This window comes from Gadus macrocephalus, chromosome 15 (genome assembly GCF_031168955.1).
Source record: "Gadus macrocephalus chromosome 15, ASM3116895v1".
Classification (NCBI taxonomy): Eukaryota; Metazoa; Chordata; class Actinopteri; order Gadiformes; family Gadidae; genus Gadus; species Gadus macrocephalus.
In genome coordinates, this window is record NC_082396.1 from 24,609,609 (window position 1) to 24,632,108 (window position 22,500).

The following is a 22,500-nucleotide window of genomic DNA, read 5'->3' on the forward strand; positions in this document are numbered from 1 at the left end:
TTCTTCTGGTCCAAATCCCTTCCATGTGTTCCTGCTCAGTCTCCACCGTGCTGATCTCCCCTGGGGGGGGGGGGGGGGGGATCTGATGTGTACACTGCAGGGTTTATGTCGTGTAAAGTCTCTGGTGCTAGCGCTGCAATCACGCCGACCATAATGGAATTACTGAACACGTCGTGCGAGTTTTGGAATAGCGCATAAAAAGCCCTTTCAAGGAGTTGCGTTTGGCTTGCTTGCACACACACACACACACACACACACACACACACACACACACACACACACACACACACACACACACACACACACACACACACACACACACACACACACACACACACACACACACACATACACACTTACATGTGTGCACACATTTCGTCACAGACACATGCACGCAGTCGCACAATACTTGTTTTCAGAGCTGGTTAAAAAAAACATGCTCATACACACATATATACACAACCACACACTCACATGCATAATGCATTAACCATGTGCCATTTCTGGCATTTCAGGAGGGTGGAAACGTGTTGCAGCGGTCTTTGCCAGTCACCCAGACACCACATCTCATGCAATGAGAATGGAAACGTATGACTTTACGCTTTTAATTGCCCCAACTATGATCCCAATGGACCTTGTTGTCCATGAGGTGTTACCCCGCTCTCTCTGTGTCTCCCTCTGTCTCTCGCTCGCCCAACCTTGCATTTGGCCATTCTATTTATCTTTGAGGGTGAACCTAGGAGGAAACATTAATTTATCCTTGTGTGACTCCCCCCCCCCCCCCCGAACTCCCTGTGTGTGTGTGTGTGTGTGTGTGTGTGTGTGTGTGTGTGTGTGTGTGTGTGTGTGTGTGTGTGTGTGTGTGTGTGTGTGTGTGTGTGTGTGTGTGTGTGTGTGTGTGTAAGGATGGTGCCCCCCCCCTTTCCAGTCTCCGGCCCATTAAGCCCAGTTAGGACTGCAGTCCCTGACAAAGCCCACCATTTGGTTTGGCTGTGGCAGCGGATCTAAAGAAAGTGAGCCGGTCTCAGTGACCCCCGGTTTTCACCATTAAAGGGGAGATCAGGAGTGACGTGCTTAACTGGAACCGCACGCCGGCCGCCGCCACCGCGTAGCGCCGACGCGTAGCGCCGCGTTCTTTATGGAGCATTCTGAGAGCCGCGATGGGGCGACGTCCAGCGGTAGACACAACATAAGACCCGTCAATCACACTGAGGTTAAATAAACCGAGGGGATCGCCATGCCAACCCAAACAGGCAGCGCCGAAGCCTTTTCGTCGGGGGGAAAGAAACATTCGGAGGGTTCCAAGGCCAGACATAGCACAGTATTCTAGAGCTGAGCCAAGACACAGAGAGAAATGCCTGCAGTTTTCCAGCATGCTCTCTTAATGCTGTGTTGGACTGACTCAGGAGCATGGAATTTTATGTAGTAGCGCCTACAATCAATATAAGAAGAAATAAAAGTCGAAATTATCAAGTTTTAACCATGCGAGTGGGCGTGTCAACACAGGTTTGTGATGATTTCTATGTGTGTTTTTAATGAATAAGTTTATAACATAACATGAGTAAAGTCTTGGCAGTGTTAATGGTATGCACTATTCAGTTAGTTGACGGGATCACTCAGCAACAATAAGGAGAGCACAAATAGTCAGTTTCTTTAAAAACAAAGATTATAACCGAGAAAGAAATATAAACAAAGTTATATAAAAAGGTTATCTGAAAAAGTTATCTGTACTTTTTCTGAACTGAATGAATTTTTACATGTGTTTTCTTTTAAACCTAATTAGTTGAGTGCTACAAACAGTGCTCAACTATTGTTATGCTTAGGCTTTATTCTTTCTTTCTTTCTTATTCTCTTCAAATGTTGGGACCCTACTCCTTCCACAATCTTTCACCTAGGGACTCTACTTAAAAAGAAAATGCTCGGAATCGCACGCCACACTTCACATTTTCTAAATGCTACTTTTACACTTTTTTTTTTTAATAGAAGCCAATCGATCGTAAATCCGATTGTTTTATTTTGAGCGTTTGTCTGCTGGGACCCCATGTATATGGCTAGAGGCTATTCGCTTCCTACGTATCTTGTGTACTTCTCATAGAAGCTTTTTCAAGTCATGCTTTCATATTTTAATTACTTTTGCCAATCAGATCGCTCGAAAAAACGACATTAACCGTCTCATTTTGAACTACAGCATTCACCATGGTGGTGGTGAATGCTGGTTGTGAGGTGGTCCCCGACCACACCGATCAGGTCCTCTGCGGACAGTTGGAGACGGGCGTCTCGGGATATTGGCCAATATCCCATGATTGACATCTCAAACTCTATATTGTTTTCATCGCAAAATGTCAGCTGATAACAACAAATAAACCTTCGGTCTCGGGGGCTATTGCCCACTATTCACTTCGCCTTCGGCGAATAATTGTTGACCAATAGCCTAGATAGATAAATAGCCTCGTCTTTATTAATACCAAACCACGTCGGGAATTCATTTAGGTGATTCGGCTCACACAGTAGCCTATAGCCTACAAGACCACACAGAACAAGGGAGACAACAAGTCTGACTGGACATACACAAAATACATCACATTAAAACTAGACCCATGCGTTGATAGATAGATAGATAGATAGATAGATAGATAGATAGATAGATAGATAGATAGATAGATAGATAGATAGATAGATAGATAGATAGATAGATAGATAGATAGATGGATGGATGGATGGATGGATGGATGGATGGAGGGAGGGAGGGAGGGAGGGAGGGAGGGAGGGAGGGAGGGAGGGACGGACGGACGGACGGACGGACGGACGGACGGACGGATGGATGGATGGATGGATGGACGGATAGACGGATAGAAAGATAGTTAAATATGTTATATGATATGCCTTGCGGAGCCAACCAATCCTGTGCGCGTATGCAAATTAGCCATGTGCGCTTAACACAAGAAAGACGTGATGTTGAGAAGTCATACTAAAAACGGATAGCAAGCGAAAGCCGAACCAGACTGTATCAATCACGTACTTTGGGTCCATTCTAACTTATGGTAAGAGGCTAGTCTTTAAATCTGTGCAGAGACTGAATGTTGATGATAAAACGGATTGTTTTGCATAAGATGAGTGTGTGCGACTGTGCGTGTGTCCTTTCCGGCTTCGGCATACTGCATGGTTATGATCAAGGCCTTGTGGTTAGTTGTGGTCTTAGTGAAGCAGCCTAGCCTTGGAGTTAGGGTTAGGGTTAGGGTCGAAATTATACTGCTGTGGGCCATCATAGATGTTATTTGTGGTTCTTGCCAAATCTTAGACGCCATAGTTCGCTGTAGACAAAATATTTCTTCCCACGCACAGTGTACAGCGGACGTTAATGTTTTTTACATCTTTTACCGAGTCAAACTCAAAGTAATGTCTGAACTTCCATGAATTAAATGCTCCATGTTCGCTCTCTCTCCCGCACTCTATGGCTGAATCCGAATACTCATACTTGACTACTATATAGTATGCATTTTGTAGTACGCCAAAAATATAGCGCGTCCGAATGCTCAGTACGCATTGTGTAGTACGGAAGACGTTTCCGAATGCGTACTACCGCCAAAGTAAACCACGGAGTTCACTACGCTATCCCACAATGCAACCAGAGTCTGGTAACGAACGAAGAAGAGATGGCTGACCCGACACCACCAGAAAGACGTCGTAGAAAGCGGCGAAAAAAAGAGACATTAAAAAGAGTAAAATAGTAAAGTAAGTAATTAAGTAAAAAGAGACATTTTTAATTTAATAGCAACGATGACAAGACGGAAAACAGGTAACTTATCAAGGTAATTTTGCCGGCATCTGAGGGGAGATGATGTTCGGAAGCGTTCGGAGGCGTTCTACGCTGTAGACCGTACTAAACTGTCAAGTGTAGTACCGTCAAGTAGTAGACACTGAACAGAAATAGTATGTACTAAGTATTCGGATTCAGCCTATTTCCGTTTCTCAATTCCTAGCACGCGTAGGCCTACTACGGATTCGATGACTTGCGGCGACGTACTTGGCAAGTCCGTACTTCAAGCACAGACTTGCGAGCACGCGAGTACTATGAAGGTATTATTGTAGCAAAAGTATTTAGCACCTGTAACTGCAGAATTTGAATGCGTACACTAAAGTCACAGTAAATTTGAAGTCGTATATATTTATTTTGCATGTGTACTCTAAAGTCACAAATGTGTAACAGTACATTTGTAGTCGTAAAAAAAATATAAATATTTTTTATACCATTGTAAACACAAAATAGGGTCTACGAGTACGCTAATCTGTGTTACAGGTGCACAAATCCTTTTGCTACAATTATTGCAGCGCAGTTGGTGCAAAACACATTCGCACACCCGTGTTTCATAATCTGAGAACATGCCCAAAAGGTGTGCATTCGTAAACCCAAATTTGAACAAATGCATCAGAAGTTGCACATCTGTGAACGCTATGTTAATTCAGCATTTTAATGAGCGAGCACAAAACCATTTTACAACTGCTCGAATCTGCTCCTGCAAGTCTCAGCTGTGGGGTTTTTTGCAGGTTGTTTTGCAACACCCCTAGGTGGTAAATGTGTAGCAAAAGTATTCGTATCCGTAGATGACAGAGCGTCCGTGAGCGGGACAAAATAGTCCCGCCCATAATTTCCTAATCCAATGAAAATCGCCGGCAGGGATGCATTTCTCAAATTACACTGGGACCCACCCCGTGCCAGCCATGGAGCTATAAAGATCGCAGCATACTCAGCACGGGATACGTTTCTTTCTGGAGAAGTGAAGAGGGCGTCCTACTGAACGGAGATGGGTATCCTACATTATGTTAAATGAAATGACTTAGTTCAAGTGAATTCCCCCACCTCGGATACCCACCTCCGTTCACAACACATTCTCACTCCGAGCGCGTCGATTTCTGACGAACGGTCAGTGACTTTTGCTTCAGTTTCTGACGCAAAAGGGTACCCTTGCGCTGCTTTTTTAGACGCATGGGGTTTTCAACTAGTTACAATGTAACCCTTTGACGGGGGACCCGATGGCTGCACATAGAGACGCTATGAGCATTCATATCCCATTGGCTAACGGAGGACCTTGCGCTTCTTTTTTCGACGCAGGGGGTTTTCCACTCATTGCAATGTAATCCCTCCACGGCAATATATGAAGCTATGAGCATTCATTCCATTGGCTAACGGAAGAGCCGATGGCTGCACATAGAGACGCTATATGAGCATTCATCCCATTGGCTAACGGAGGACCTTGTGCTTCTTTTTTCGACGCAGGGGTTTTTCCAATCATTTTAATGTAATCCCTCCACGGCAATATATGAAGCTATAAGCATTCATCCCATTGGCTAACGGAAGAGCCGATGGCTGCACAATAACGGCGATTTTACAGTGACATCTGTGACATTCCTCAACACAACTACACCAACGTGTCCTTGTTAATTACACAACATGTATGGGTTAAGGCTCTGGGCATCAGTTGTCCTGTTTGGTGCTTTGATTGAGAGAAACAATCGTTTTTTTGATCAGTGTTGGGTTGCCGAGCGTTGGGTTCCGTTGGGTTCCGAGCGCGTCGATTTCTGACGAACGGTCACTGACTTTTGCTTCAGTTTCTGACGCAAAAGGGTACCCATGCGCTGCTTTTTTAGACGCATGGGGTTTTCAACTAGTTACAATAACCCTTTGACGGGGGACCCGATGGCTGCTGAAAACCCCATGCGTCTAAAAAAGCAGCGCAAGGGTACCCTTTTGCGTCAGAAACTGAAGCAAAAGTCACTGACCGTTCGTCAGAAATCGACGCGCTCGGAGTGAGAATGTGTTGTGAACGGAGGTGGGTATCCGAGGTGGGGGAATTCACTTGAACTAAGTCATTTCATTTAACATAATGTAGGATACCCATCTCCGTTCAGTAGGACGCCCTCTTCACTTCTCCAGAAAGAAACGTATCCCGTGCTGAGTATGCTGCGATCTTCATAGCTCCATGGCTGGCACGGGGTGGGTCCCAGTGTAATTTGAGAAATGCATCCCTGCCGGCGATTTTCATTGGATTAGGAAATTATGGGCGGGACTATTTTGTCCCGCTCACGGACGCTCTGTCATCTACGGATACGAATACTTTTGCTACACATTTACCACCTAGGGGTGTTGCAAAACAACCTGCAAAAAACCACACAGCTGAGACTTGCAGGAGCAGATTCAAGCAGTTGTAAAATGGTTTTGTGCTCGCTCATTAAAATGCTGAATTAACATAGCGTTCACAGATGTGCAACTTCTGATGCATTTGTTCAAATTTGGGTTTACGAATGCACACCTTTTGGGCATGTTCTCAGATTATGAAACACGGGTGTGCGGATGTGTTTTGCACCAACTGCGCTGCAATAATTGTAGCAAAAGGATTTGTGCACCTGTAACACAGATTAGCGTACTCGTAGACCCTATTTTGTGTTTACAATGGTATAAAAAATATTTATATTTTTTTTACGACTACAAATGTACTGTTACACATTTGTGACTTTAGAGTACACATGCAAAATAAATATATACGACTTCAAATTTACTGTGACTTTAGTGTACGCATTCAAATTCTGCAGTTACAGGTGCTAAAGACTTTTGCTACAATAATACCTTCATAGAGTACATACCTGCAATTGGAACAGCAGCGGATTCGATGACGTCACCACCTCTGCTCGTCCGTTAATAAATAATAATAATAATACATTTAATTTAGAGGCGCCTTTCAAGACACCCAAGGTCACCTTACAGAGCATATAGTCATCATACATTTTTAAAAAAACAAGATATTGTGGAAAAAATAAATAAATAAACATAAGCAATAAGAAATAAATAAAACAAAAACAAGACAAAACAAAACAAAAAAAACAATCAAAACAGTGATCAGTTAGACGTTGTGTGCGAGTTTGAACAGGTGAGTTTTGAGTTGTGACTTGAAGGTTGTAATGGTGTCTGACTGTTTTATGTGTGGGGGGAGGGAGTTCCAGAGCCTGGGTGCTGAACAGCTGAATGACCGGGCACCCATTGTAGTGAGTCGTGATGTGGGGATACATAGTAGTCCAGCAGAGGTTGAGCGGAGGGAGCGGGAGGGAGTGTATTCTTGGAGGAGGTCGCAGAGATAACTGGGGGCTAGGTTGTGGAGAGCTTTGTAGGTGAGGAGTAGGGTTTTGTATTGGATACGGTAGTTTACTGGGAGCCAGTGAAGTTGAATTAGGACAGGGGTGATGTGGTCAGATGATTTGGTGCGGGTGATGATCCGGGCGGCTGAGTTCTGAATGATCTGCAGTCTGTTGATGAGTTTGGTGGGGAGTCCGGTGAGGAGGGCGTTGCAGTAGTCTATGCGTGATGTGACAAATGAGTGAACTAGGATTTCAGTGCTGGATTGGGTCAGTGATGGGCGGAGTCTGGCGATGTTGCGGAGGTGGAAGAATGCAGTCCGGGTGATGTTGTGAATATGGGGTGCGAATGAGAGGGTGTTGTCCAGGATGACGCCGAGGCTCTTGACTTTGGAGGAGAAGGGTACTGGGAATCCATCGATAATTATGAGTGGAGCTGGGGTGTGTTGTGATTTAGTAAGGGTGGATTTGGATCCGATGAGCAGGGCCTCGGTCTTGTTTCCATTGAGTTTCAGGAAGTTCCTGCTCAACCAGCTCCGGATCTCTTCCAGGCACGTGATGAGGGAGGTGGGGGGGATGGCAGCGGTGGGTTTGGTGGAGATGTAGACCTGTGTGTCGTCAGCGTAGCAGTGAAAATGGACCCCATGGTGACGGAGGAGTGTGCCCAGCGGGAGGAGGTAAGTGGTGAACAGGAGTGGACCCAAGACTGACCCCTGGGGGACACCCAGTGAGACACCTGAACACCCAGACTTGTGGTTGCTTAGTTGAACAAATTGTTGACGGCCGGTGAGGTAGGATGTAAACCAGGAGAGTGCAGCACCAGTGATCCCAATACCAGCTAGGCGGTCCAGGAGCAGAGGGTGGGAGATGGTGTCGAATGCTGCGCTGAGATCGAGGAGGATGAGAATGGTGAGTAAACCAGAGTCGGCTGCAAGGAGGAGGACGTTGGTGATTTTGACTAGGGCTGTTTCAGTGCTGTGTTTTGGACGGAAGCCAGATTGGAACGGTTCGTGGAGATTGTTAATGTCGAGGTGGGACTGTAGTTGTGCGGCAACCACCCTTTCAAGTGTTTTGGAGATGAAAGGGAGATTGGAGATGGGCCGGTAATGGTTAAGGTCAGTTGGGTCAGCACCAGGTTTTTTCAGGATGGGAGTGATGGCAGCCAGCTTGAGAGTGAGGGGTACAGTACCAGTAGTACTAACTGTGCTATGGCCTCATTTAGGCATATACTACTGAACAATATAAACAAATGATATAAAACAAAATCCCAGCCTCTTTCATTTTCAAATAGTAGGCTATGTAAATATTCTGAAAAAAAAAAAATTTGAAAAGATATGCGTGTCCTGTCATGTGTATGAGCTATACACACACGACTTTATATATATTTAAGCAATAGATCACGCCAGGCTGTGGTATGTGCTCATTATACCACTGTGAAGGGGCGTTGTCCGGCCCCGACGCGCAAGCCACTGTCGTCAAAATAGTCGTCAAAATAGCCGTTTTATTAAAGAATACAAAAAAGTAGTCCCTCCTGGCTGCCGCTATGCATCGACGGTCGCTATGCAACACACTTTAGCGTCCCTCCGAGAGAAGGCTCCGATAGAGCGGTTCGCCGGCAATTTATCCTATGGAGCAGTTCACTCGCCGTGTGCCTAAGCTTTCGTTAGTCTCTCCATCGCCTTGCTCACTCCCGGAGTAACAACATTTACACCCTCTCCATCATCCAACATATGTTTTACTTTGTAACTGTTTCTACTTCCAGGCGCGGAGTGATATGCAAACTTTCACAAAATGATCGGGCGTCATAGCAGTTATGTATACGCTCATTATACAACAGTTGGGAACCAATCAGATCGCTGGATTTAGGTCCCCCGTTGTATAAATATTTATATATTATTTTATATTATTATTATTATTATTATTATTATTATATTATATAAATATATATATATAAATTAAGAGTAACTTAAGCTACAGTTGTGCGTCTTCTCCATATTGTCCGCCATCGTACTGCTGCGAGTGTGAAATGCATCCTGGGATTTATAGCGGTTGCAAGTACACACGAGCCACCTCCGATGCATGCTCGGTGAAACGGCGAGATCGAGCACGCATCAAGAACACTTCCGGGTTTTACGACAGTACTCGCTTGATGCGTGCTTCGAATTGGAACAGTGCTCGGGCAACGACTGATGACGTTTCACGAGTCCACGAGCACACGAGCACGCACAAGTACACGAATTGAGAAACGGCTTATGTCTTGCACACACCTGTCTGTTGTTTACTTCTAGACGTCGCGCCGCTATAGGCTACGTCATTGTCACGAGACAGTCTCACAAAGATAATACGGCAAAATCCCAAATTCTTTTACTGTCTATGGCAAAAAAAAATCACGGTTTAGTCACGCAATAACGCATGCTGCTTGCAGGAAAGTAAAAGTAATTGAATTACTATTTTTGCAATTGTAATCCCTCGTTATTTGAAAAAAGTTATTGGATTACAGTAACGCCTTACTTACTTCTAACGCGTTACTGCCCATCACTGGTGGTGAATTCCTTTTCTGGTAATATTAACGAACAAAGTGCAGTAGGGCCGAGATCGTTTATTGGCCTGTGGCATGTGCCACCGCGACCACTGACATACCATGGCATATGCCGTTCTGAAACGGTAACTGCCGTTCTGAAACGGTAACTGCCGTCGCGACCACTGACATACCATGGCATATGCCGTTCTGGAACGGTAACTGCCATTCTGAAACGGTAACTACCGTTCTGAAACGGTAACTACCGTTCTGAAACGGTAATGCCATGGCATATGCCTTTCTGGAACGGTAACTACCGTTCTGAAACGGTAACTGCCGTTCAGGTGGAACGGTAACTGCAGTTCCCAACAATGGTATGTGACACCAGCATAACTCCTCCGTATAATTTCAAGACAGGTATTGCCATAAATGTAAAGGTATATATATTTGGTATTTATTGACACAATATCACAACATAACGCCGTAAATAAAGGGATTTACACGTTTCTCTCGTCCGTGCTGTTGTTAGGATATTTCCGATCTGTTTTGTTGTTGCTTTTGTAATGACAGATGCTTTTGAAAACAGCCGGACTTGCTCCGGTGACGGTAGTTATAGCCTAGCCTTCTAGGTGGCCATAGAGCTAGTCTATTGCTTTGTTCCAATATCCATACTATCCGCAGTCATTATACTTTATTTTAGTATGACTTCTTTTTTTATATAGTTTGAGTACGTAGTGCGTTGCAATTAAGATCAGGGCGAAAGGAAGTGTAGTGAAAGGACCCGGATGGTATACTCAAACGGTCAAACCGATGAGTGTGGATTGATGTACACCTTTCGTGCTCCACGGCAGCGATCTAATAGCTACGTAGCTGAAGAGGCGGAGCCAGGCTGAGCCAACGTCGGCGCATTTTCTTTAATAGGTCCATGCATTTTCCACGTATCCTGCATTAATGGAGTCATTTTGTTGTTTTAATAGCTTTATAACTACTATGTGTAAAGAGTTCACCGTTCAAAGCGAGATGTTTATTGCGGTTGCGATCGTAGTTTCCGGTTAGTGCACCAGAGCCAGGTCCCTATAGGGGTGGCACTGTAGGCTATGGTTAGACAGTCATCCATTTTTCCACTCGTGTTTTATCAAGATGTTCTAGTAGCGTAGACTATAATAAAGCCTATACTGTATGACTGCTTCAGCTCATAACTATTCAATAGGCCAAATATTAAGTTTTGCATTTGTTGTTATTGGTGTTTAACCAAATAATTTAAGCAGGCCTATAGGTTCCTATCATTTAACCCTGATCCAGTGTCATAAACCTTTCTATATCGACATGATCCAGTGGTATCATGGCATACAGGCCACCGTTTTTCCGCTGGCATGCCACTCATGTAAAATGGTATTACCAGTTTCTACTGGCACCTACCGTTTTTCCGCTGGCATGCCACTCATGGAAAATGGTAATTACCAGTTTCTACTGGCACCTACCGTTTTTCCGCTGGCATGCCACTCATGGAAAATGGTAATTACCAGTTTCTACTGGCACCTACCGTTTTTCCGCTGGCATGCCACTCATGGAAAATGGTAATTACCAGTTTCTACTGGCACCTACCGTTTTTCCGATGGCATGCCACTCATGGAAAATGGTAATTACCAGTTTCTACTGGCACCTACCGTTTTTATAAGAATGATTGTGTAGCTGTGAATCATGAGTGGTATGTGTGTATGAACGGGCAAATACCACAGGAAAGGAATATCTACTGGCAAACGGTAGGTGCCAGTAGAAACTGGTAATTACCATTTTCCATGAGTGGCATGCCATCGGAAAAACGGTAGGTGCCAGTAGAAACTGGTAATTACCATTTTCCATGAGTGGCATGCCAGCGGAAAAACGGTAGGTGCCAGTAGAAACTGGTAATTACCATTTTCCATGAGTGGCATGCCAGCGGAAAAACGGTAGGTGCCAGTAGAAACTGGTAATACCATTTTACATGAGTGGCATGCCAGCGGAAAAATGGTGGTTCCAGTAGGAAATGGAACTTCCGATTAACATAATTGGCTTGCCAGCGGAAAAACTTTTGGCCTGTATGCCATGATACCACTGGATCATGTCGATATAGAAAGGTTTATGACACTGGATCAGGGTTAAATGATAGGAACCTATAGGCCTGCTTAAATTATTTGGTTAAACACCAATAACAACAAATGCAAAACTTAATATTTGGCCTATTGAATAGTTATGAGCTGAAGCAGTCATACAGTAGGCTTTATTATAGGCTACGCTACTAGAACATCTTGATAAAACACGAGTGGAAAAATGGATGACTGTCTAGCCATAGCCTACAGTGCCACCCCTAACGGAAACTACGATCGCAACCGCAATAAACATCTCGCTTTGAACGGTGAACACTTTACACATAGTAGTTATAAAGCTATTAAAACAACAAAATGACTCCATTAATGCAGGATACGTGGAAAATGCATGGACCTATTAAAGAAAATGCGCCGACGTTGGCTCAGCCTGGCTCCGCCTCTTCAGCTACGTAGCTAAGATCGCTGCCGTGGAGCACGAAAGGTGTACAATCCACGATTCCACACTCATCGGTTTGACCGTTTTGAGTATACCATCCGGGTCCTTTCACTACACTTCCTTTCGCCCTGATCTTAATTGCAACGCACTACGTACTCAAACTATATAAAAAAGAAGTCATGCTAAAATAAAGTATAATGACTGCGGATAGTATGGATATTGGAACAAAGCAATAGACTATAGCTCTATGGCCACCTAGAAGGCTAGGCTATAACTACCGTCACCGGAGCAAGTCCGGCTGTTTTCAAAAGCATCTGTCATTACAAAAGCAACAACAAACAGATCGGAAATATCATAACAACAGCACGGACGAGAGAAACGTGTAAATCCCTTTATTTACGGCGTTATGTTGTGATATTGTGTCAATAAATACCAAATATATACCTTTACATTTATGGCAATACCTGTCTTGAAATTATACGGAGGAGTTATGCTGGTGTCACATACCATTGTTGGGAACTGCAGTTACCGTTCCACCTGAACGGCAGTTACCGTTTCAGAACGGTAGTTACCGTTCCAGAAAGGCATATGCCATGGCATTACCGTTTCAGAACGGTAGTTACCGTTTCAGAACGGCAGTTACCGTTTCAGAACGGCAGTTACCGTTCCAGAACGGCATATGCCATGGTATGTCAGTGGTCGCGACGGCAGTTACCGTTTCAGAACGGTAGTTACCGTTTCAGAATGGCAGTTACCGTTCCAGAACGGCATATGCCATGGTATGTCTGTGGTCGCGACGGCAGTTACCGTTTCAGAACGGCAGTTACCGTTCCAGAACGGCATATGCCATGGTATGTCAGTGGTCGCGGTGGCACATGCCACAGGCCATTAAACGATCTCGGCGTCTCTCACAAAGTGGTTTCCGAAACACTGATCAGTTGTGTCTGTTTTATAACAAATACATTTTTTAAAGAATATAACGTAAATCCAAAAAGTAATACAAAAGGTTTGGTTGATGTTTATTAGTGTCCTGAGGAAAGTGATAAACGAACCACTGACCTTGGATGTGTTAATGTTATGAACTTCCAATCAAGCTTCGTAAATGTAGAAAAAACTCACACAGTTGCCCTATTATAATCAAATATTATTTTGTGGTTTACCCTCTTTAAAGGCCCAGTATGCAACTTCTTTAGCCAAAATTACATTAATTATGCAGGTTGAGAGTTATTCTGATGGTTCTGCAACCATTTCTGGGTCGTTTGGTGGGTGTGTCATTGCCTCATGTCGCCTCTCCAAGGAAAAAGCGCATATGCAACTTGCTCTGTTCGGACCGACACAATCCGGATGTGACGCAACGGAAGTATCCAATCGCGCCTCGAAAATGTAGTCATATTGTAGTTTCGAAAATGCTTTACGGCACAGACACACCCCCAAACATGGCACCGGCTAGATATAAACAGCCAGTTGCGAGGCAATTGTTGCATTCATCATGGATCAATCGACTGATAAGGGACCCAAGAGGCGACTGTCGGTGGAACAAAATGGAATAAAAAGAAGTTGGACCAGAAAAGAGACCAGACATGAGTGAATGGGGAACTATGCCACTTTTTTGGCTTGATTTACCTTAATATAACAGGCTAAGAGTCATAGCGATGGTTCTATTATACATTTTTGTTCGATTGTTCGTTGTTTCGACTCCCCCTTGCACATCTTGGCGGAGAAAGGGAATATGTTTCTGCCGGCGACCCGCCGCCCACTCTCGCGGGAGTCTCGGGTCTCGCGAAGTAACAAATTGCTTTACGGCACAGAACCCCAAACACGGAACCGGCTCGATATAAACATATAAACACAAGTAACTAAGGGATTGTTACATTCATCATAGATCAGCCGACTAAAAAGAGACAGAGAAACCCAATGTCGGAGGAACAGAAGAAGAGAAAAGGGAGACAGCTTTTCAGGAAAGCGTGAACTGAACCATTTTGTTGTGAGCCCTGTACAAATGTGTTTTCTGGACCGTTTTGTTGTGAGCCCTGTATGTTTCCTTTCCTTTGTTTCCACGGGTGTTTTGCTGTTCATCTGTCTCGTCCCCCTGATACAGGCTGAATCCCCGAATCCAGGTTCTTGTTTATTTGGATTATTATGTTGGCCAACACTCTTACTGATTGTTCTGTTCAAACTAAAATAAAACAATTATAATCTAGGATATAAATTCTCCCAGTCTATAATAAAGGATGGATTTATGTTTATTGCAATACAAATACACAGTTTTAAAAATGTATAACCTTGTCTACACTTCATGATCATCTACTTCGGTCATGGCTCCACGCATTCGCCGGCTTCTTTGAAAACAAATGCACATGGCTAGCGTAGAAGTGCATGGGGAAGGGTCGTCAACGAGTTGTTACGACATTGTTGTTTAATATCTACTACGAAGCTGTAGGGGACGCTGTGTAGAGAAAAGTGCGTGCCCAACCAAGAAAACAGCGAAGAAATGCCCGATCTTGCATAGTGGGCCTTTAAAATGCTGGTTCCCGCTTTGCTCAACTGGTTATACAAAAAATAAACGAATAAAGTAGAAATACCTTTACCTCTATACCTTTTACTCTAAAAGCAGTAGGCCTACTTTGTTTTTAAACCTAAACTTTTTTATTAATATAACCGAGTTTTGGTGGATGCTTTTTATTGTTCTGATGAAAGCGGTAACTGAACTACTGACCTTGGCAGTGTTGACGCTAGCTGACCTTGGTAGTGTTCACGCTAGCTGACCTTGGTAGTGTTCATGCTAACTGACCTTGGTAGTGTTCACGCTAGCTGACCTTGGTAGTGTTCACGCTAGCTGACCTTGGTAGTGTTCACGCTAGCTGACCTTGGTAGTGTTCATGCTAGCTGACCTTGGTAGTGTTCACGCTAGCTGACCTTGGTAGTGTTCATGCTAACTGACCTTGGTAGTGTTCACGCAAGCTGACCTTGGTAGTGTTCATGCTAACTGACCTTGGTAGTGATGACACTAGCTGACCTTGGTAGTGTTCATGCTAACTGACCTTGGTAGTGTTCACGCTAGCTGACCTTGGTAGTGTTCATGCTAACTGACCTTGGTAGTGTTCACGCTAGCTGAACTTGGTAGTGTTGACGCTAGCTGACCTTGGTAGTGTTGACGCTAGCTGACCTTGGTAGTGTTGACGCTAGCTGACCTTGGTAGTGTTGACGCTAGCTGACCTTGGTAGTGTTCACGCTAACTAACCTTGGTAGTGTTCACGCTAGCTGACCTTGGTAGTGTTCACGCTAGCTGACCTTGGTAGTGTTCACGCTAACTGACCTTGGTAGTGTTCACGCTAACTGACCTTGGTAGTGTTCACGCTAGCTGACCTTGGTAGTGTTCACGCTAGCTGACCTTGGTAGTGTTCACGCTAGCTGACCTTGGTAGTGTTCATGCTAACTGACCTTGGTAGTGTTCACGCTCCTCGCTCGCTCCTAGCTGAACTGCTACTTTTTTAGCATTAAAGTGCCAAGGGCAGTGGTTCGGTTCCCACTGTCTTCAGTAAATGCGATGCCCTAACAGCTGAGCTAGACGGGAAAAGCCATCAGAAAATGGAAAACACACATAGTCATGGTGTAATTATTTGCATTTATTTGCACCCTTTACCTTGGAGGGGGTGGGGGTAATGAGACAAGTCCTGCCAATGGATTTAGCGTGAATCTGATTCATGGTTTTACATGCAGTTTCTATATGACGTCCTATATGTCCAGTTCCTGGTGTTGACCCCCTGTTTTCGATTGGCTCTATCAGCAGCGCCTACACCCCTCCGCTCTCGGGACTTCCCGAGTCTGGAAACCTTTATGGAAACCAGCCTGGAAGTCCTAATTAAAAGGGATCAGTTATTATACAATGTGGAAGAGACTCATTGAGAGGACATCAGCCGCCCTTTCAGTGACTCAGACATTAATGTGGATCGCTACGTGGTTCGGCCGCTACGTGGTTCGGCCGCTACGTGGTTCGGCCGCTACGTGGTTCGGCCGCTACGTGGTTCGGCCGCTACGTGGTTCGGCCGCTCTGTTTAGAGAGTGCGGGCGGGGGACAGGAAGGGCTTGGAGGAAGGAACGCCCGGGAGAAGGGGAGCCGGGCCGGGAGCAGCCAGAGAGCGGAGCGGAGCTCTCCCCCTCGCTCCGGAAAAGGGTACGCAGAGAGAGAGAGAGAGAGAGAGAGAGAGAGAGAGAGAGAGAGAGAGAGAGAGAGAGAGAGAGAGAGAGAGAGAGAGAGAGAGAGAGAGAGAGAGAGAGAGAGAGAGAGAGAGAGAGAGAGAGAGAGAGAGAGAGAGAGAGAAAAGTAGGGAGACAGAGTCATTTATTGATGTGACCTTTGTCCACAGGTGTTCAATAGTTTATTCACCACTCCTCTGTCTTTCAAGAACATATTAGTCTCTCTCTCTCTCTCTCTCTCTCTCTCTCTCTCTCTCTCTCTTCTCCTGTGATCTTAAATAGACTCCACTACCTGTCAGAAGAATCTTATCACATTCTAGGGTGGTGGGTTTTATGAACAGGCTATGATGGATTCACTGTAGACACACACACACACACACACACACACACACACACACACACACACACTCACACTCATACTACCCCTTAGTAAAATGCCCCAGCCACCTGCCCCTCTACCTGGAGGACAGCCACCTGCCCCTCTACCTGGAGGACAGCCACCTGCCCCTCTACCTGGAGGACAGCCACCTGCCCCTCTGGAGGACAGCCACCTGCCCCTCTACCTGGAGGACAGCCACCTGCCCCTCTACCTGGAGGACAGCCACCTGTCCCTCTGGAGGACAGCCACCTGCCCCTCTGGAGGACAGCCACCTGCCCCTCTACCTGGAGGACAGCCACCTGCCCCTCTGGAGGACAGCCACCTGCCCCTCTGGAGGACAACCACCTGCCCCTCTACCTGGAGGACAGCCACCTGCCCCTCTACCTGGAGGACAGCCACCTGCCCCTCTACCTGGAGGACAGCCACCTGCCCCTCTACCTGGAGGACAGCCACCTGTCCCTCTACCTGGAGGACAGCCACCTGTCCCTCTACCTGGAGGACAGCCACCTGCCCCTCTACCTGGAGGACAGCCACCTGCCCCTTTACCTGGAGGACAGTCACCTGCCCCTCTACCTGGAGGACAGCAACCTGCCCCTCTACCTGGAGGACAGCCACCTGCCCCTCTACCTGGAGGACAGCCACCTGCCCCTCTACCTGGAGGCCAGCCACCTGCCCCTCTGGAGGACAGCCACCTGTCCCTCTACCTGGAGGACAGCCACCTGCCCCTCTGGAGGACAGCCACCTGTCCCTCTGGAGGACAGCCACCTGCCCCTCTACCTGGAGGACAGCCACCTGCCCCTCTACCTGGAGGACAGCCACCTGCCCCTCTACCTGGAGGACAGCCACCTGTCCCTCTGGAGGACAGCCACCTGCCCCTCTGGAGGACAGCCACCCGCCCCTCTGGAGGACAGCCACCTGCCCCTCTACCTGGAGGACAGCCACCTGCCCCTCTACCTGGAGGACAGCCACCTGCCCCTCTACCTGGAGGACAGCCACCTGCCCCTCTACCTGGAGGACAGCCACCTGTCCCTCTACCTGGAGGACAGCCACCTGCCCCTCTACCTGGAGGACAGCCACCTGCCCCTTTACCTGGAGGACAGTCACCTGCCCCTCTACCTGGAGGACAGCAACCTGCCCCTCTACCTGGAGGACAGCCACCTGCCCCTCTACCTGGAGGACAGCCACCTGCCCCTCTACCTGGAGGACAGCCACCTGCCCCTCTACCTGGAGGCCAGCCACCTGCCCCTCTGGAGGACAGCCACCTGTCCCTCTACCTGGAGGACAGCCACCTGCCCCTCTGGAGGACAGCCACCTGTCCCTCTGGAGGACAGCCACCTGCCCCTCTACCTGGAGGACAGCCACCTGCCCCTCTACCTGGAGGACAGCCACCTGCCCCTCTACCTGGAGGACAGCCACCTGTCCCTCTGGAGGACAGCCACCTGCCCCTCTGGAGGACAGCCACCTGCCCCTCTGGAGGACAGCCACCTGCCCCTCTACCTGGAGGACAGCCACCTGCCCCTCTGGAGGACAGCCACCTGCCCCTCTGGAGGACAACCACCTGCCCCTCTGGAGGACAGCCACCTGTCCCTCTACCTGGAGGACAGCCACCTGCCCCTCTGGAGGACAGCCACCTGCCCCTCTGGAGGACAGCCACCTGCCCCTCTGGAGGACAACCACCTGCCCCTCTACCTGGAGGACAGCCACCTGCCCCTCTGGAGGACAGCCACCTGCCCCTCTACCTGGAGGACAGCCACCTGCCCCTCTGGAGGACAGCCACCTGCCCCTCTGGAGGACAACCACCTGCCCCTCTACCTGGAGGACAGCCACCTGCCCCTCTACCTGGAGGACAGCCACCTGCCCCTCTACCTGGAGGACAGCCACCTGCCCCTCTACCTGGAGGACAGCCACCTGTCCCTCTACCTGGAGGACAGCCACCTGCCCCTCTACCTGGAGGACAGCCACCTGCCCCTCTACCTGGAGGACAGCCACCTGCCCCTCTACCTGGAGGACAGCCACCTGTCCCTCTACCTGGAGGACAGCCACCTGCCCCTCTACCTGGAGGACAGCCACCTGCCCCTTTACCTGGAGGACAGTCACCTGCCCCTCTACCTGGAGGACAGCAACCTGCCCCTCTACCTGGAGGACAGCCACCTGCCCCTCTACCTGGAGGACAGCCACCTGCCCCTCTACCTGGAGGACAGCCACCTGCCCCTCTACCTGGAGGCCAGCCACCTGCCCCTCTGGAGGACAGCCACCTGTCCCTCTACCTGGAGGACAGCCACCTGCCCCTCTGGAGGACAGCCACCTGTCCCTCTGGAGGACAGCCACCTGCCCCTCTACCTGGAGGACAGCCACCTGCCCCTCTACCTGGAGGACAGCCACCTGCCCCTCTACCTGGAGGACAGCCACCTGTCCCTCTGGAGGACAGCCACCTGCCCCTCTGGAGGACAGCCACCTGCCCCTCTGGAGGACAGCCACCTGCCCCTCTACCTGGAGGACAGCCACCTGCCCCTCTGGAGGACAGCCACCTGCCCCTCTGGAGGACAACCACCTGCCCCTCTGGAGGACAGCCACCTGTCCCTCTACCTGGAGGACAGCCACCTGCCCCTCTGGAGGACAGCCACCTGCCCCTCTGGAGGACAGCCACCTGCCCCTCTGGAGGACAACCACCTGCCCCTCTACCTGGAGGACAGCCACCTGCCCCTCTGGAGGACAGCCACCTGCCCCTCTACCTGGAGGACAGCCACCTGCCCCTCTGGAGGACAGCCACCTGCCCCTCTGGAGGACAACCACCTGCCCCTCTACCTGGAGGACAGCCACCTGCCCCTCTACCTGGAGGACAGCCACCTGCCCCTCTACCTGGAGGACAGCCACCTGCCCCTCTACCTGGAGGACAGCCACCTGTCCCTCTACCTGGAGGACAGCCACCTGCCCCTCTACCTGGAGGACAGCCACCTGCCCCTTTACCTGGAGGACAGCCACCTGCCCCTCTACCTGGAGGACAGCCACCTGCCCCTCTACCTGGAGGACAGCCACCTGTCCCTCTACCTGGAGGACAGCCACCTGCCCCTCTACCTGGAGGCCAGCCACCTGCCCCTCTGGAGGACAGCCACCTGTCCCTCTACCTGGAGGACAGCCACCTGCCCCTCTGGAGGACAGCCACCTGTCCCTCTGGAGGACAGCCACCTGCCCCTCTACCTGGAGGACAGCCACCTGCCCCTCTACCTGGAGGACAGCCACCTGCCCCTCTACCTGGAGGACAGCCACCTGCCCCTCTACCTGGAGGACAGTCACCTGCCCCTCTACCTGGAGGACAGCCACCTGCCCCTCTACCTGGAGGACAGCCACCTGTCCCTCTACCTGGAGGACAGCCACCTGCCCCTCTACCTGGAGGACAGCCACCTGCCCCTTTACCTGGAGGACAGCCACCTGCCCCTCTACCTGGAGGACAGCCACCTGCCCCTCTACCTGGAGGACAGCCACCTGCCCCTCTACCTGGAGGACAGCCACCTGCCCCTCTACCTGGAGGCCAGCCACCTGCCCCTCTGGAGGACAGCCACCTGTCCCTCTACCTGGAGGACAGCCACCTGCCCCTCTGGAGGACAGCCACCTGTCCCTCTGGAGGACAGCCACCTGCCCCTCTACCTGGAGGACAGCCACCTGCCCCTCTACCTGGAGGACAGCCACCTGCCCCTCTACCTGGAGGACAGCCACCTGTCCCTCTGGAGGACAGCCACCTGCCCCTCTACCTGGAGGACAGCCACCTGCCCCTCTACCTGGAGGACAGCCACCTGTCCCTCTACCTGGAGGACAGCCACCTGCCCCTCTACCTGGAGGACAGCCACCTGCCCCTCTACCTGGAGGACAGCCACCTCTCCCTCTGGAGGACAGCCACCTGCCCCTCTACCTGGAGGACAGCCACCTGTCCCTCTGGAGGACAGCCACCTGCCCCTCTACCTGGATGACAGCCACCTGTCCCTCTGGAGGACAGCCACCTGCCCCTCTACCTGGAGGACAGCCACCTGCCCCTCTGGAGGACAGCCACCTGCCCCTCTACCTGGAGGACAGCCACCTGGCCCTCTACCTGGAGGACAGCCACCTGCCCCTCTACCTGGAGGACAGCCACCTGCCCCTCTGGAGGACAGCCACCTGTCCCTCTACCTGGAGGACAGCCACCACTCCCCTGCTGGTACCCTGGGAAGGCTGCAACCCAGCACCTCCAGGCTACCAGGAAGAATCCTCCCGGCACATCTTACGCTTACTTACTGACATTCCCAGGATACTGAGCGATACGAGATGTGGGATTGATGAAGTCTCCAGTCCGGAGTTATTGACTATTCACAATAAGAACAGTCTCAATTGATTTATTCAACCCCAGCAGGAGTGCTCCACCGTATCACTGTCATAAAGCACAATCCACATTTCACCAGCTTCTTCAATAATTTATTGATCTCTCCTGACACTTTATTCACTTTCTGTTCTCTTCTGTGCAATAGTAATAATAATAATAATGTGAAGCAATAAATACCAATAAAATAAATAAATGACTCTCAAAGGTTATGACGTGATATTCAATATCAATTTGTGAATTTGACTTTCTCTCTAATGTGAGAATGAACAAGGTGGTTTTTCTCCCTATTTGGTAGCCTAAGTTCCTACCCAGCATGCAGCATTCGACAGATAATACAGAGCCAGTCTCAACACAAAAGCAGTCAGGGAGCAGCCGGTATATATACCCGGGCGCGACTCTACGCACAACATTGTTAAAACTTGATGCAGACATCATCATAGAGATCTTGGAAACACGTACTGGTCACCTCATCACTAAAGCACAATATTTAAAGATACAAATGTATATTATACATATTATATTGTGATAGAGAAGACTTGCTGCACATCCAACAGTACAGGGAAGAGAACAATATCATGAGTTCAGTAATGTGATACAACTCACTGTACATCTCCCCCTCACGTCTTATATATTTGATCCCCTAACGTTCCAATATTGCTTTTTTGCGAAATTTTGCAAAATAAATTGATGATAAAGGTAGGCTAATACAGGTTGTGAAAATGCAGCTGTACACACTTACATAACAAAACATACAATTTCATCAAAAAAGTACTCTGTTAAAAATAGGATGAATGTATTATTTACCTCAGTGGTGTTCATGGCTATAGTTAGGTAATGAAGACGAATGGTGAGTATAATAAAGATGGCACACTGTCAAATATAGTATGCTTTAAAACGTATGACACTGTCATAACTCAACATTAAAAAATACAGCCATTATTAACATCCTCCAGATCCTCCTCATCAGTATGAACAGCCACATCAGTAATAATATATATTATATTTATCATACCACTGTAGTATAATATTATGGTTCAATTTAACAAATTATTGCTACGGCATGTGAAAATGTTAAAATTAATAACATTTACATAATAGCAAAAATATTGTTTTATATCTAGTAATGCATTTCATTTAATAAAATTTGTTTACCACTCAACAGAGTGAATAATGCCATCGACTGTGTTGGCAGATGCGACTCTTCCATCCAACGTGTATGCATTCAGAATCTCCCGTGCGTCCACAGGATCCGGTCCGTTTGATCCCAATGTCCACAGTTTCTGTGCTGCAGAGGTCTGCTATGTCTTAGTCTGTGTGGACAGCATCCAAAAGGTCTTTCTGTTTGGCAGTTGATTCAATCTTTTTAGAATCGTAGTTCATCAGCCCCAGGTTGGGTCACCATCGCTC